Consider the following 16,556-nt stretch of genomic DNA (forward strand, 5'->3'; position numbering starts at 1 on the left):
TTGGCAAACTCATGACTCGGAATTGGATCACTTGACCCTTGACTCACAATTCAACGGGTTGACTCAGTGACTCGAACAAGTTAAGACTATAATTTTCAGTGTTACTATAACGCCCCAAAATTTCAAACGCGAACCTTTCAGAAAACAGGCAAGAGACTAGAGAAAATCTCTTTCATCCAGAGTTTGTTTATAAAATCAGCGGAAGACTATTCTTTTGTTAATTCATAAGGCAAGCTGACAACTTTGGGCACATTAGATAAAGGAATCAAAACTCACAAAATTCGGATATCCCAAGGAAAATCTGTTACAAACCCAAGACATCCAGGAAAGTCTTGAAGTCATCTTGTCATCGCGCCATCGCTCGTGGTGTACCTAATCATCACCTGTACCCATAAAATGAATTAGTTTCGCGAAAAACTAGTAGGTGCACAAGAAAGACTATAGAAAACTGAATTAAGTACATTTAATTCAGTATGCTAAGCAGTTTAAAGCAGATATGCAATTAAACAGGTAAGCAGTACAAACGGATAAGTAGTGCAACAAGGTAAGCGGTGCAAGCAGGCAAACAATGCAACTGTCAAAATATAGCAAGACGATTCATTTGATCGTAAGCTGTGAACTACCACGCAACAAGCTTATTCTCGTTCCTAGAACGAGGTCTCTACATCCAATCCAGGTCATCGTTTATCGCTCTCACTACTTCTAACAAATGCTTTGTCCTGAACAACCTTTATCTATTCCCATCTCTCAAGGTCTTACACGGCCAACTGTCACCTGTTATGACTCACCTAAGGCGTCATACTTCTCAGAAAAACCCACCATTCCATAGAAGGTCCAAGACATGATCACTATCTAAAATCGCTAACGATCTGATTCTCGCATCTGAGTCTTGCATGTAATCATGCCAAAACAGAAAGCCAAAACTATAGATTTATAACTGGCTATCTCAAACAATCTTAGAAGATCATCACAGCTCACCATAACTTTTTATGGTAAGCAAAAAGACAAGATCCACGTCGAATCGCTCGGTCCGAGAGATATACGACCTGACAAGGAATTACCGCCCTAGAGGGTATACTTGGTCTTCGACCATACACTTCCTCACAGTAGTTCACCGTCTTTGCGGCTACCCGTTCGTGGACAGTGTACATCCTCACAGAGATTCTACCGCTCTAGCTGGATTCCCCGATCTGGGAAATGTACAACCTCACAAGGAATTACCGCCCTAGATGGTATACCTGGTCTTGGACCATACACTTCCTCACAAGAGTTCACCATCTTTACGAATACCCGTTCGTGGACAGTGTACATCCTCACAGAGAATCTACCACTCTAGCCGGGTCACCTGGTCTTGATCATACATACCCTTACAGCAAAACCTTTGGGAAGCCGGTCCCCAACAAATGTCATATCCAATGAAAATCATTGCGATACACGCATCAACGCAAATGGCCGTTCTCAGGGTCGATAGCCACTATTACAATCAATAAGATCGACGCCAGATTACCTGATATGGGAAATGTATAACCTCACAAGGAACTCCGCCCTAGATGGTATACCTGGTCTTGGACCATACACTTCCTCACAGGAGTTCACCGTCTTTGCGGCTACCCGTTCGTGGACAGTGTACATCCTCACAGAGAATCTACCACTCTAGCCGGTTACCTGGTCTTAATCATACACGCCCGCGCAGATAATCCTTTGGAGATTAGATCCTCAACAGACACCATACTCAGTGATACATGCATCAATACAATCGACTGCTCCGAACAATTGACCGCTCTTGGGGTCAGTAGCCATAATATGGGTACAAGCAAGTATATCAGCAATATGCATCGTATCACTTCACATGGTAAAACAAAACACAAGATCACCCATTCCTCCAATAAGGTTCCATGAACATATTATCGCATACTACCAACATTTCTTATCACGTGGCATATCAATCACATCACACAAAAACATATAATACTACACATCGTGTTATTGCCACAAGAAACATTGCAATCCTCAAATATGACCTCAAAGCATGCGTAAACGACACATGAGAACACGCAAATGTGGCAATCCAGCTGATTCTATAGGCGAAGAGCAACTAACTCTATCCGTCAGCCAAACAAAACCACTGAATAAGACAAGCACTCATAACAATGCTCGCGATACATACAATTACCATCAGCAAGTAATTAAATTAATCGTAAGGCATAAACCATTGCATCACAAGCCATTCATAAGCTATACATGATAAGCAATCATACAGAAACAGTTATATCACAATATGTAAGCAACTTATAAGACAAGCGGCCACATCAATCCTAGTTGCCACCAGTTCGTAGATTACGAGTTGTATGCAATCACATCAATCATAAGAGATGCAAGCCAACAAGTGTTACGTTACAATAAGCACCAAACAGTTCGACCAAGGGGTAAAGCAAGTCACATGTTAATATGTAGCAATTGGCATAATGCTATTATTATAAGCATTTAACTAGTATGAGAAGCTAGATGTTACTTAGCAAAGAACTGCGTAAGCAGTTTAACAAACTAGAGTAACACCTCGATAGGCGGGTATAGCTCAATGAGTAGCATATTGAACTACCGAGCAAGCAAGCAATCGACCAGTGTGAACAAACTTTATGTTTCGATATTACTGGCCTGCGGGTACGTGCAGGCAAAACGAAGAAACAACTGAGACTAGTTCGAGCGTCTGTTATTCTATATATTTTAAATAACCCGAATAGCTAGTTGAGTCCGCTCCTAAGGGGACGACTTTAGCCGAGAGAGGATTCCCCAAAGGCAGGTAAGCAGTGTCACGGATGCATCCAACTTCTGCAAAAGTGTTGAGCTAACTATTGTAGCCCCTTTCCCCTAACTCCAATGACTGGGGAGGCCGGATCATTGCCCGTAAGGTAGTTGTTAAAAACCTGTCCATTGGAATTTTGTACCGCTCTGTCCTCTCTCTTGACAGACAACAAGAAGCAAATGGGTGCGTTAGGGGTTGCTTAACTAACGACCCATTCTATGTTGTGGTCTTTAAACTACTCGAGTATCTTGCCTGTGAAGGCGAATGTGAGGCCATTTTATGTGATTACAGCATTGTGTATTTAGCACTATTCGAGGTCGCACGACCGTCTCATCCGATCATCGCAGTACTAGCGTGTAGTGCACGACTACAAGTACTCTAGAATGAAAGGGGTATAGTTCATCAATAGGAACCTCAACAGGAGTGTTTAACAAAGATGTAATGTTTCTCAAGCTTTACTTTGACATTTTTTATCTTTTGAAACAACCAACAGCTTGTGCCAACATTTGACATGTGATTATCTCGAGTCTCATCCGCTATCGGGGTATCTACAAGCCTCGCATGACTCGATACCGACCTCGATAGACGGGATACGGGTTTCTCAACAGAACCAGCCAATCACATCCTTCCAAATGCTTCAATTTGGGCAGTCTTTGATGCTTTTGCGCAGCTCCCTAAAATCTCAAGTCGACTCTGCAGGACTGCGTACACGAAGAGCCAAGATCCTTGTGAGGTATCCCTCTCCTTAGACGAGGATGTATCGCTAGCTCCCGACTCAACTCTTGTCTCAAGAGGGAGAGTGGTAGATGCCTCTTGCATCCTCCACGAGGATGCCTCAAACGCGTGTGCAATGAGCGAAAACCTAAGCATCATCTGCAATAGCAAGGCAGTAACACATATGCAAAAGCAAAAGCCTGGGCGCAAAGCATGACGGCAAAGTAAAGGACTGTAAGCAGGAGTGCAACGCAAAACCTTTGCGCGATGCGCGACGACAAAGTAAAGGCTGTAAGCAGGAGTGTAACGCAAAACCTTTGTGCGATGTGTGACGACAAAGTAAAGGCTGTAAGCAGGAGTGCAACACAAAACCTTTGCACGATGCGCGACGACAAAGTAAAAGTTGTAAGCAGGAGTGCAACGCAAAACCTTTGCGCAATGCACGACGACAAAGTAAAGGACTGTAAGCAGGAGTGCAACGCAAAACCTTTGCGCGATGCGCGACGGCAAAGTAAAGGACAAGGATCGCGAAACCGCGTCCTTGAGTTAAATGCGTACTCGTATAAATATATATGATATATATATATATATGCATATATATTTATTTAATTGTCCTCGACCCCCTCCCCTGCCGCAACTGTGAGTAGGGAGGGGCTCGGCCCCTCCCCTACCAAAAGTGGGCACAGGGAGGGGGTTCGACCCCTCCCCTCCCAATAGTGGCATAGGGAGGGGGGCTCGACCCCTCCCTTAGCCACTGGGAGTGCAGAGAAAGAGGGAGGGAGAGAGAGAGAGAGAGACGGAGTGGAAGGCGGTGGTGGTGGGTCGTCGGCGCCTTCGCATCAGAGAGAAGGAAGGAAGTGGCCGGCAGCGAGTCTGGGGGGTCGTCGGGTAGAGAGACATTGCCGACGAGGTCGCAGAGGAGAGGTTGTCGCCGGTGAGGGTGGGCTCCGGCGGTATTGTCGCCGATGGCTGTGCTTGCCAACGACAGCGGGTCGACGCGTGGGGAAAGAGGATGAGTATCGGGGGAGAGAGAACGAGAGAGCAACAAAGGGGAAGGAGTGCAGAGAGAACGAGAGGGCGAGAGGCGGTGAGGGGGGGTTCGTAACCCTCCTCCTGCCTGCCTCGCTGTCTTTTAATGACAGCGAGAGGCAGTGGCCTCGGGTCGGGTCCGGATCCGGCCCAAATCAATTCAATTTTTTTTCCTGTTATTACAGTTACTACACAAATAAGATATGAAAATAATCAAACTTGAGGCTGCATAATCACTAAATTTAGCACATGATATCAATGATTGAGCTATACTAGCATACAACTCTACATAATTGTTAACATTTATGATTTAACAATATTTAATCTTTTATAACATGAACAGTGTGCATTAAAATCATGAGATGCATGTCAAAAAACACAAAGGCCATCCGGATCGGTGATCCTGAATCGGCGACCCATCTGGGGGCTGATCCGGTTCCTGAGTCGACTCACCGGGTTTGCCAACTATGATCCTGCGAACTGCAGCAAGATGGATTGTCCTAAGGGAGCTCGTAAACTGACTAACCACGTGGACTGAATCTAGTCTGGATATATAACCACGTGGACTGAATCTAGTCTGGATATAATCAAGTATATTAAACTCCCAACTAACTGCTTATATACCATTGGATCTTCTAATTTCACTCTATCAGAAGCCCTTAGTTTTAAATTTGCTTCCATTGGAGAACTAACTCTCTTTGAATCATCTCTCAATCTTCACAACCAAATTAGTTGCATACTTATGTTGAGGTAGGTATAGTCCTCTTTTCGAGTATGCAATCTCTAAAGCAAGAAAATACTTTAGATTTCCTAGATCCTTCATTTCAAAAATACTAACCGGTTTCTTCTTGCTATCATCCACCTTTTGCAAATAGTCTCCTCTAATAATCATATCATTAACATATAAAAGTAATAAGTATTTCTCTTGTATAGAGGATGATACAGACAAGGTTAGGTCATGATAAGTCTGCTCAAAACCAAGAGATCTGACAGCAAAACTTAATTTTTCAAACCAAACCCAAGGTGTTTGTTTGAGTCCATACCTTAGTTGTCAAAGGCGCTAGGGGGAGCCTAGGCAGTGAGCTCCTAAAAAGACTAAGAGAGGCCTAAGCACGGCCTAGGTGGACTAGGTGATACCCCAAATAAAAAAATTAAAAAACATACAAAATATGTAAAAAACTACTAAAATTAATAACAAACATGTATACAACATAAAATCAATCAACAATAAGGAATCGACAAATAATAACACGTTGTCGAACACTATAAAGCAATTATATTACATAAAAACAGTCAAATAGATAACTCATACGCTTATAGATTATATATGAATTAATTACACTGATATGTATATATATAATATAAACACAAAATATTATAAATTTATAATATATGTTTATGATATGTTAATATATATAATTATATATATTTACACAGAAAACATATATATGTGTGTTCAACTGCACATCAGACCTAGAGACTACCTCGGCTAGGCTCCGCTTTGACAACTAAGCGGAGGGGTGAAAGGAAGAAGAAAAAAAATAAGGTAAAAAAGAAAAAAAAAGAAGAAAAAGAGAGAATAAAAAAAGAAAGCTTTTGGGGCGGGAGAAAGAAGAAAAAGAAAAAAAAGAGACAAAAATTTTAAAAAACATAACTGTGTCCCTACGGCTTAGGCGGGGACAGCCTAGGTAAAAAAATAGGGCCCTACCGCCTAGACCCATAAGCCTAGGCAGTGGCCATATGCCTAGTTAGCCTAGGCGGAGCCTAGGCGCAACTTTTGACAACTAAAGTCCATACAAACTCTACAACTTTTGACAACTAAGGTCCATACAACTTTTGTAGCAACTCCATATAAACCTCCTCATCTAGAATACCATTCAAGAAGGTGTTTTTCACATCTAATTGCGATTAGTTCCATTATGCAGCTACTGCCACCAAAGTCCTTATAGTGGCCATATGAGCCAGTAGTGCAAAGGTTTCTGCAAAACCAATTTAGTATTGTTGACTATAGCTCTTTGCCACTAATATTGCCTTGTATTTCTCAATTGATCCATTTGTCTTTGTCTTGATCTTATAAACTCACTTTCTCCCAACAATATTCTTTTCAAGTGGAAACTTTATCAACTACCATGCATGCATTCTCTCCAGCGCATTTATCTCCTCCACCATTGTCTGTTCTCACTCTTCTTTTGAAGCTGCCTCTGAATAGGGCTCAGGCTCAATATAGGAATGAATCAATGCCAAAAATGCGCGATGTCTAGGAGCAAAAGACTCATAAGACACAGAGAGGAAGAGGAATAGATATTTTAGAACTTTGACGTGCCTGAGGAGGGGACGGAGGAAGAGAGCATGAAGTGAAAAGTGAATCTAAGCTTGTGTGATTAGGTTCAGCAAAAGAAGGAATTGGATCAGGATTGGCCTCTATATTTTCTACGTTCGCCTCCACTTGATCCAAAAATGGAATCTCAACAATATTTTCATGTCTTCTAGAATAGGTTAGTCCAAACCTAATGTCTCTCTCTGAACCTCCACATGCTCATTCATTCTTTTTTTATTAAGAAATTGCACTAAAAAGGACAAATCAGATTCATCTCCCACCTTATCCCCAATCTCACTAAAATAAGGTGTATCATCATGAAAGATTATTTCTAGATACCCAAACTTTTCTTCCAACCGGATCGTAACACTTATAGCTTTTTTGGTCATTTGAAAAACCAAGAAAGCAACAATTAACAGTTATGGGAGACAGTTTGTCTCTATATCTATCAGGTAAAAGTACAAAAGGGTTTTGGTTCCTTCATTTTATCGGGAAAGATTGAATCAAGTGAAGTGTCTAAAAGGTTTTAAATCTTTCTTTTCTATTGCACGTTGCAACCAGAACCAGTATTAGGGTGTTTTCGCTTAAGCCGTATGAGACGAAATTCTCATATACAGTTCTCCGAGGGGGAGTCGCCTCGGTTCACCTATCTCAATAAAGTATATGATTGGTTCATATATACACCCAAATACCTTCATCATTCTATAATTTGGAACCATTCCATATAAATTTTGAAAGGTGATGTGCCCTTAAGAACACTTGATGGCATACGGTTTATCTGATACACAGCCAATTGAACTGCATTAGCTCAATAAGCTTTCGACACAACCTCCAAAGAGAAGAGTTCTCGTTGTCTACAAAATATGTTTCTTCTTCCTTTAAGCCACTTTGTGCTGGACAGGGGTATAGGACAAGATTTTTTATGATCTATCACTTTTTCCTGCAAGAACTTCTCAAACACAAAACTGACATATTCACCACCAGGGTATATCTTGTGCGGTCATCAAATATGTTTGCTCAAAGAGTATTAATCTTGGCTGAGAATTGAGGTTCAATCATGGAGTTCTAATCTTAGCTAAGAACTGAGGTTCAATTATGGCAAAAAAGTTTTTGAAGATCTCAAAGAATTCACTTCTACTTCTCATGAATGCAGTCATCAATAAACGTGACAAAATAAGACGAACCTCCCTTGGACAGGACTATTGAGGGACCCCACACATTTGAATGAATAAGATCAAAAGAAAACTCAACTTCCCTATCTCTAGCCCAAAATAGCAAAGCATGACCCTTCGCGAGCCTACAACTCTTGCATTCCTGCACATGCCTTGACACAACTAACTTCAACCCACCTAAACTACCAACAGACACCAACTGTTACAATTTAGAACTAAAAATATGACCTAATCTCTTATCTAATACCACAAAATTGACTCATCTACAACTGCATCTCCTCAACTAACTCTACATCTCCTTTGTGAACTCATATCCAGTTAGTCTAGGTAATACAAGTCTCCCCTTTTATGACCAACATCAATCTTTCTTCTTGACAGTTATACTTGCACAACACAATCAGCAGAGAAAAGGTAATAGTACAATTAAACTTGGTAATTTGGCCAACAAAAATAAGATTCATTGCAAGAGAAGAGACATAAACTTGTGAAATATTCAATTTACTCCCAGAACAAAAATTAAGAGTAAGGGATTCAACTTTTGATACCACCATGGAGGAGCCATTTACAGCGTGAAATGCACCATTGCAAGTCTGACAAATGGCTAAAATGGACTCATGCACAGTCATGTAACATGATGCTTGTGGAGAAATCCAATACTGCACAGGAACCGAGAGAGAGAGAGAGAGAGAGAGAGCAGCTGAGAGGGAAAAATCATAACACTATTAGGGCTAAACACCTCTTGTTTAAATAGAGGTTTAGCCTAAAAAACAAATTACAAGAAGGTCCCTCATTATTTGTAAAATTCTAAAGAACCATCTTTTAAGAATAAATAAATAACTTTAAAGATAAAACACTTGAAAATAACTAATAGTCGACTAGTCTTAACACTCCCCCTCAAGCTGGAACATAGATATCGATCATGCTCAGCTTGCTGCAACATTTTGAGAAACTGGGCCTAGCAAGAGGCTTTGTAAACATATCTGCAACATGATCCACCGAGTTCAGATGCTTGGTAGAGATATGACCAGCTTGAACCATATCTCTTACATAGTGGCAATCAACTTCAATATGTTTTGTCCTCTCATGAAACACAGGATTATTTGCTATATACGTAGTTGCCTTGTTATCACACATCATCACCATAGGAGATGAGACCTTCACTTGAAGATCATTTAATACATTGTGAACCCACATCAATTCAGTTGTTGTTTGGGTCATAGCCCTATATTTTGAATCGGCACTCGACCTAGCAACCACGGTTTGTTTCTTACTTCTCCATGAAATTAAATTACCTCCCATAAACACACAGAATCCAGTGGTAGATTTCCTATCCTTAACAGATCCAGCATAATCAACATTAGAGTAGGCAACTATCTCCAGGGTTCCCCCTTTCTTGAATAATAACCTTTTTCCAGGAAAAGATTTTAAGTACCTGAGAATCATCATTGCAGCATTCCAGTGTACTTCATTCGGATTTTCCATAAATTGGCTAATCTTGCTTACTGCTAAAGCAATATCCGATCTAGTCACAGTCACATATAGTAGCTTCCCTACTAATGAGCGATAACTTTTGCTATCCACAGGTTTTGACTCTTCTTCCAACAACTGAACTTTGTGATCCATGGGAATATTTGCTGGTTTGGCTCCCAACATTCATGTCTCTTTTAATAAATCAAGAACATACTTACGTTGAGACAGAACCAAGCCTTCACTGCTTCTGGCAACTTCTATACCCAGAAAATATCTAAGAGGACCAAGATCTTTTGTAACAAAATGCTTTTGAAGATGAGCCTTTGTACCTGCAATATCGTTCATATCATCTCGTGTAAGGATGATGTCAACCACATATACCACCATAACAACTAGACCTGAGTTAGTTTTCTTGATAAATAATGTGTGGTCTGACGCTGACCGCTTAAAGCCAAACTTTGACATCACGTCAAACAACTTTTGAAACCATGCACGAGGACTTTGTTTCAGACCATATATCGTCTTTTTTAACCTGCACACCTTCTGACACTCCCCCTCAACCTCGAACCCAGGAGGTTGCTGTATGTGTACTATTTCTGACAAATCCCCATATATAAATGCATTTTTCACATCTAGTTGACACAGACACCATCCATGGTGAACAACTACAGAGAGAACTAGACGGATGGTACCCATCCGTGCGACAGGAGAGAAAGTTTCAAAGAAATCAACACCATATGTCTGAGTATAACCTTTTGCTACTAATCTGGCCTTGTATCTTTCAATAGAACCATCTGAGTGGTACTTAATGGTATATACCCATTTACATCCAACAATGTCCCCCATCCACTGGGGGATTAACCAAGTCCCACGTCTGTTGAGACAATAAGGCATCCATTTCCTCTTGCATTGCCTGCTTCCATCTACTATCAAGCTCTGCCTGTTGATAGTTCAAAGGAATAGTTTCAGCAGATAAGGCAAAAATAAAAGCTTTCATCTGACTTTCAATTCTGGCATCGGACACAAAATGAGATATAGGATATAAGGTACATTGTCGCGTCCCCTTACGTAGAGCTATTGTCCTGTTATCATCAACATGAAGATCACTGTTATCAGGAATACTTACCTCAGGAGAAGAAGAAAGAGAGAGCTCAGGAGGAGGTGGAGCTTTATGCATATATACCAATGGGGGATTATGAAACCATAAGGAAGGTAGAGTGGAACCCGATAATGGAGGTACAAATTCCAAAGGGAAAGGAGGAACATGAAGGGGAAAGGAGTCATTTAGATCAACTTGCATCTGAGATCCAGTATGAGAATAATATGGAACAGACTCCAGGAAAGATACATCCGCATTGACATACTCCCCCGATGAGAAATAGGGTCATAACATCGATAGCCCTTTTGGTTTTTTGGATAACCTATAAAATACATTTAATTGCTTGAGCAACTAATTTATCACGGTCAGGTCCAAGTTTATGCACAAAGCAAATACACCCAAAAACTTTGGGAGAGAAAAAGGAAAGAGGAGCATTGGGATTAGGATGTGCAAAGGAATTTTATCTTCCACGGATGATGAAGGCATACGGTTGATCAAATAACAGGCTGTGATAACAGCATCACCCCAATAGGAAACAAGAACATTGGATTGAATCATAAGGGTATGTGCTACATCAAGAAGATGCCTCTGTTTTCGCTCAGCCACCCCATTTTGTTGGGAAGTATAGGCACAGAAGGTTTGAGGTTGAATGCCATGGTCTTGATAAAATTGCAACAAGGCTTTTGTTTTGAATTCAAGCGCATTATCAGTGCGAATAATCTTAACAACAGATTCAAACTGAGTTTTTATTTCAAGAATCAATGACTTAATAATACTAGGAACTTCAGATCTTTCTTTTATTAGGAAGACCCAAGACAACTTAGAAAAATCATCAACAATAACAAGATAATATCGACACTGAGTCCTAGTAGGAATCTTACTAGGACCTCATACATCCGCATGAAGAAGTTCAAAGACCTTATGCCTGGACTGACTCTAACTAGAAGAGAACGAATTCTGATGATGCTTGCCCAACTGACATACTTCACACTGAAATGAAGTAGTAGACGAAATTTGAGGAATGACATGACGAAGCTTTGACAATGAAGGATGACCAAGACGACGATGCCACTGAACAGGACTCGAGGAATAGTCGACTGCAGCAAAAGTGTTCCCTACTGGATGATGTAAGTAGTAGACTCCATTTTCTTCAGAGCCTCCACCAATCTTCTTCCCCGTCAGCAAATCCTGAAAATGACAACCAATAGGATCAAATATCACTCTACAGTTTAGCTCTTTTATAAGACAACTCACTGAAAGTAAACTTTGAGGAAATAAAGGAGCATGAAAAACATTTTTCAACTGCAAGGAAGAAGATATAGAAACATTTCCCTGACCAACCACCAGAGAAGAGCTCCCATCTGCTAATGAGACTCCCCGATGAGCAGTAATATCCTTTAGATCTAAAAAATAATGAGAATTTCCACACAGATGTCTGGATGCACCTGAGTCAATAATCCACTTACTATCATTGAGATGAAGATGGTTACCTGTTGCATAGGCCACACCAGCTACAGAAGAAGAGGAGCTTGAAGGACAATGAGCTACCAGTTCTTCATATTCAGCACGACTAAGGGAAATGCAGTCACGGGGCGAAGAGGCTTCATTTGCATTTGCTGCCTCTAGTTTTGTAACATTAGCTTTTGGAACATTAGGCCTCGATGCAGGAAAGGCAGGTTGTCCATGTTTATCCCAGAAACGGTCTTCTAAGTGCCCTGATTTTCCACAAAATGTGCATTGAAGTTTACCTCTACCTCCCACACCTCTTCTACGACCACGTCCTCTAATGTTCAGAGTATTTCCACGACCATAACCAGAAGGAACAGCTATAGCAGATGTCTGGGATATAGGATGAGATTGTAAGAGAGAAAAAACAAGTCTGCTCAAGCGATTGTATGCATCAGCTAGAGTAGGTACATCAGATCCAGTTAACATTTGGATTTTAGCAACCGAGAATTCGGAAGACAGCCCTGTGAGGAACCGAGCAACCATAGTCTGTTCTTGATGATCATTTTGCTTTGAACAACACAGAGGCCTATGAGCATTAAGCCTTTCAAAGACAGCTTTAACAGATGCATAGTACTGGGCCAATGTCTGATCTCCCTGCTGCAAATAATATATTTCTTGTTCAACTTGCAGAATACTGCTCACATTTGTTTCCTGAGAGTAAGTATCTCGAAGATTATCCCACATATGTTTAGTTGTATTATAATAGATTAGACCATCTGCAATAAGAGGTCATGATCCATGACATAACAATGTCATTATCTTCATCCCAAGTAACATATTTTCCCACTTTATCACTCGGTTCAATTTCCATCAAATTTGCTTTCTACGATGTCCAGATACCGACATCATAAAGGTTCTGGACCACCTGGCATAGTTAGTTTCATTTAATTTCACCGAAGACCCATAAGAAAAAGGATTTGCAAAAGCCTTATATTCCCCAATAGATTCAATCTTAGAATCAACCTTCGGAGCTTCAACCATAATGAAGAAAGCTTATGCAGGAAATGATAACACTGTTGCAATGTACGACCAAAAAAAAAACTTATCATATTGAATCTGAATATGTTACGAACCCACAGTAAGTTCGACACACTGCATAAGTTACGACACCCCACGATATTTTGAAGAAACACTACATCAGATCTGAACCATTCCAACCACCTCTACAGGAGCAACCAAAAAAAAAACCTCCACGTCATCTATGACCACGACCAAAAATTTTGTGTATTTAATCACAGCTCTGTTAGAAGCACAGTTCCGATGAAGACTGCTCACGGTACAGGATTCACGACAGATAAAACATTGAAACATGTGATACTCCATTTACGGCAACACAGTTCCGATGAAGACTGCTCACGGTACAGGATTCACGACATAAAAAAATTGAAACATGCGATACTCCATTCACGGCAACCCCAGATCGATCGAAAGGTTCCAACAGAATAACATAAATTTCTTTTCTTATCCAGATCCAGGATTAACTGTATAGGATTTTCTTCAGATTCACGACTGAATCCAGGTCCAGTTGATAAAATCACAGCTTTTGCGCATCACGGTTGACGATACACAATCTAGATGACAGAGATATTGCCGAGCTCTATGGATCTGATTACGGATCTATGTCTTGACTCTTGTCAGACAATAGATCTGTTATCAGATCAATGCCACCCAAATTAAAGGAGGTAGAGCACACACCTTTTTTTTTGGCGCAGATCGAACTCGGGTTCATGCTCCCATGACCTTCTGCTCTGATACCATGTGGAGAAATCCAATACTGCACAGGAACCGAGAGAGAGAGAGAGAGAGAGAGAGCAGCTGAGAGGGAAAAATCGTAACACTATTAGGGCCAAACACCTCTTGTTTAAATAGAGGTTTAGCCTAAAAACAAATTACAAGAAGGTCCCTCATTATTTGTAAAATCTAAAGAACCATCTTTTAAGAATAAATAAATAACTTTAAAGATAAAACACTTGAAAATAACTAATAGTCGACTAGTCTTAACAATGCTCCTGAGTCTATCAGCCACCCAAGAGTACTACCAGAAATACTTAATGTCAAAAGGAGAAGTGAAAACAAAAAAGAAAGCAGGAGAAGGGGTAACAGTGAATAATTGAGATAAGAGCTACAACTGAATAATTTGTTGTTGCATCTGTCGTATCAACTCCAAAATCCATAGATGACTCCTATCAGAATGCTCAAGAGAACCTCCCACATATAAGTCAAAAGACTGAGTATTTTTACTATCATCCATTTGCTCATTCTAGTCCCTAGGACACTCCAATAGAGCGATCCGACTTGGGAATCGCCTGAGTTGGATCAGATCGCCCACTAACTGGGCCGCCGCCGATCCAAGCCAGACTCGATGAGTCAGTCGATTCAGTCCTGAATTGTCTGATTTAGGACTGAAACACGACTCGGCGATTTGATACCAATTTGACGAGTCGTTTTGAATTTGGAACCGGTTTTTTTAGTACGACCTCCATGTTTGTGCCGTCACACAACGATGCACTAAGGACGATATTGTTGCATATCGTGTGTCGTGCTATCATCGCACGTCACCGATCAAGCCAACGCATATTACACGTTCCTACACTCCGCATTTTTCACTCAGCAGAGCTCCACATTGCACATGCCCCATTCCAAAGGCTCGGTCCGAGGCATCTACAATGTTAGTCCTTAATTGGTGGCATTTTTATGGTGATGATATGCCCGAGTAGAGAGCATTAGCCATTAAGGTTTTATCTTAACCTATTAGTACATCTTTTGTCGGAAGAGTGTAGAGCACCTATAGCTACATTCATAATGATAAAAGAAATAGACTCAATGAAAATCGTGCCGATACCTTGGTGTATATACATTTGAATCTTGATTGACAGATAATAATTAAAGTTTTTTGTACTTTTGTTTTAATATCTTATAAAATATTTATGTATCATTGATTATTTGTTAGCATTCATATTTTGTATTCTTGTCATAAAAAGGTACAACAATTGCTATAAAGAAGGACTTAGTCGAAAATGGGATATGAATCTGGAACTTCATGTTGTAGAAGAAAATATGTTGAGATTAGAGGACATGCGCTGGAGAGACTTGGATCATAGTGCATAACAATTAAGCACTATTTCCAAAACCAAACAATTGAACAATCAAGAGCTTCATTGCCTCCAATAATCACGTAAAAATATGGTTGAAGAGGATTTAAATCAATCAAATAGAGCTAGGGGTAGGACTAGTAATATACAAGAGCGATCGTCAGTTCCCAGGGCCGGATTGATGGTTTCTTTAGTAGTAGACCTAGGCGAGGTATGCATTATGTATCTTGTGTTTTTTTATTTTTTCACTTTTTTTATATATGTATTGTTTATAATTTAAATTAAGATTTTTGAACATTTTAAGATTTTAACATATTCATTATAGAAAATAACGGAATAGAGGGCGTCGAGGGCATAGAGAGGAAGGAAGAAGTACCTCCAAATCTATTGTTGACCTGAAGGGGAAGAAAAAGATAACAGATTATTGATTATTGACTATGAAATGAACTCTTGAATTTTGATTATTTAATTTAATTATGTAGTTAGAGTGTTGGACTTTGGAAACTCCTATGTTGCTTTGATCGTTTGGCAGTGACTTTTTTGTCACAGAGTTGTAATATTTTGTTGGTTTGATTTTGGTGATTTGATCAAGAAAAAATCATAATTCATATTCCAGTTGCAAGTTGCAGCCATTTAACAAATGCATCATGTTGAAAGCATTTAATAAACTTTAAAATGATTGCAACAGGTATATGAATTATGAATTTTTCTTTATATATTATTTATTAAATGCTTCCAACATGAAGCATTTGTTAAGTGGTTGCAAGAGGAATATGAATTATGAATTATGAATTTTTCTTGATGTATTATTTATTAAATGCTTGCAATATGATGCATTTGTTAAATGGTGGAAACATGAATTATGAATTTTTCTTGATATATTATTTATTAAATGTTTGCAACATGATGCATTTACTAAACGGTTGCAACAGGAATATGAATTATGCATTTTTCTTGATGTATTATTTATTAAATGCTTGCAACAAGATACATTTGTTAAATGGTTGTACTTGCATATATGATTCAGTTTTGAGATTAATACATCAGCTTTAATGTTATCTAATCATGTTTTATTTTGTCAATGATAACATAAATCTTATATTTTGGTAAATTAGAAAAAATATAATTACATTTTCGCTTTCCTTTCGATTCCTATTCGCTTCCTTTTATGGATCCTCTAAGCAGACAAAGCCAATTGTAAAATAGATTTTAGTTTGGTAGTTCTATGTAATTTGACACCGACAATGGATAGATAAATTAATGAAATTTTTTTGAGATCATTAGTTTAAAAAGCTAAAGTTAACACTAAAGTTGCTCTTAATTCATCATTATTATCACCAAGCCTTGCACT

At 39.6% G+C, this 16,556-nt stretch overlaps 1 protein-coding gene across 1 annotated transcript in view; it reads right to left on the reverse strand.

The window, feature by feature from the left end:
* The window catches only part of LOC149838993 (uncharacterized), a 111,957-nt gene that overhangs the window by 7,482 nt on the left and 87,919 nt on the right, over positions 1-16,556 (reverse strand). The window lies entirely within an intron of this gene.

Source organism: Nuphar pumila, chromosome 5 (assembly GCF_984573655.1).
Source record: "Nuphar pumila chromosome 5, dmNupPumi1.hap1.1, whole genome shotgun sequence".
Lineage (NCBI taxonomy): Eukaryota > Viridiplantae > Streptophyta > Magnoliopsida > Nymphaeales > Nymphaeaceae > Nuphar > Nuphar pumila.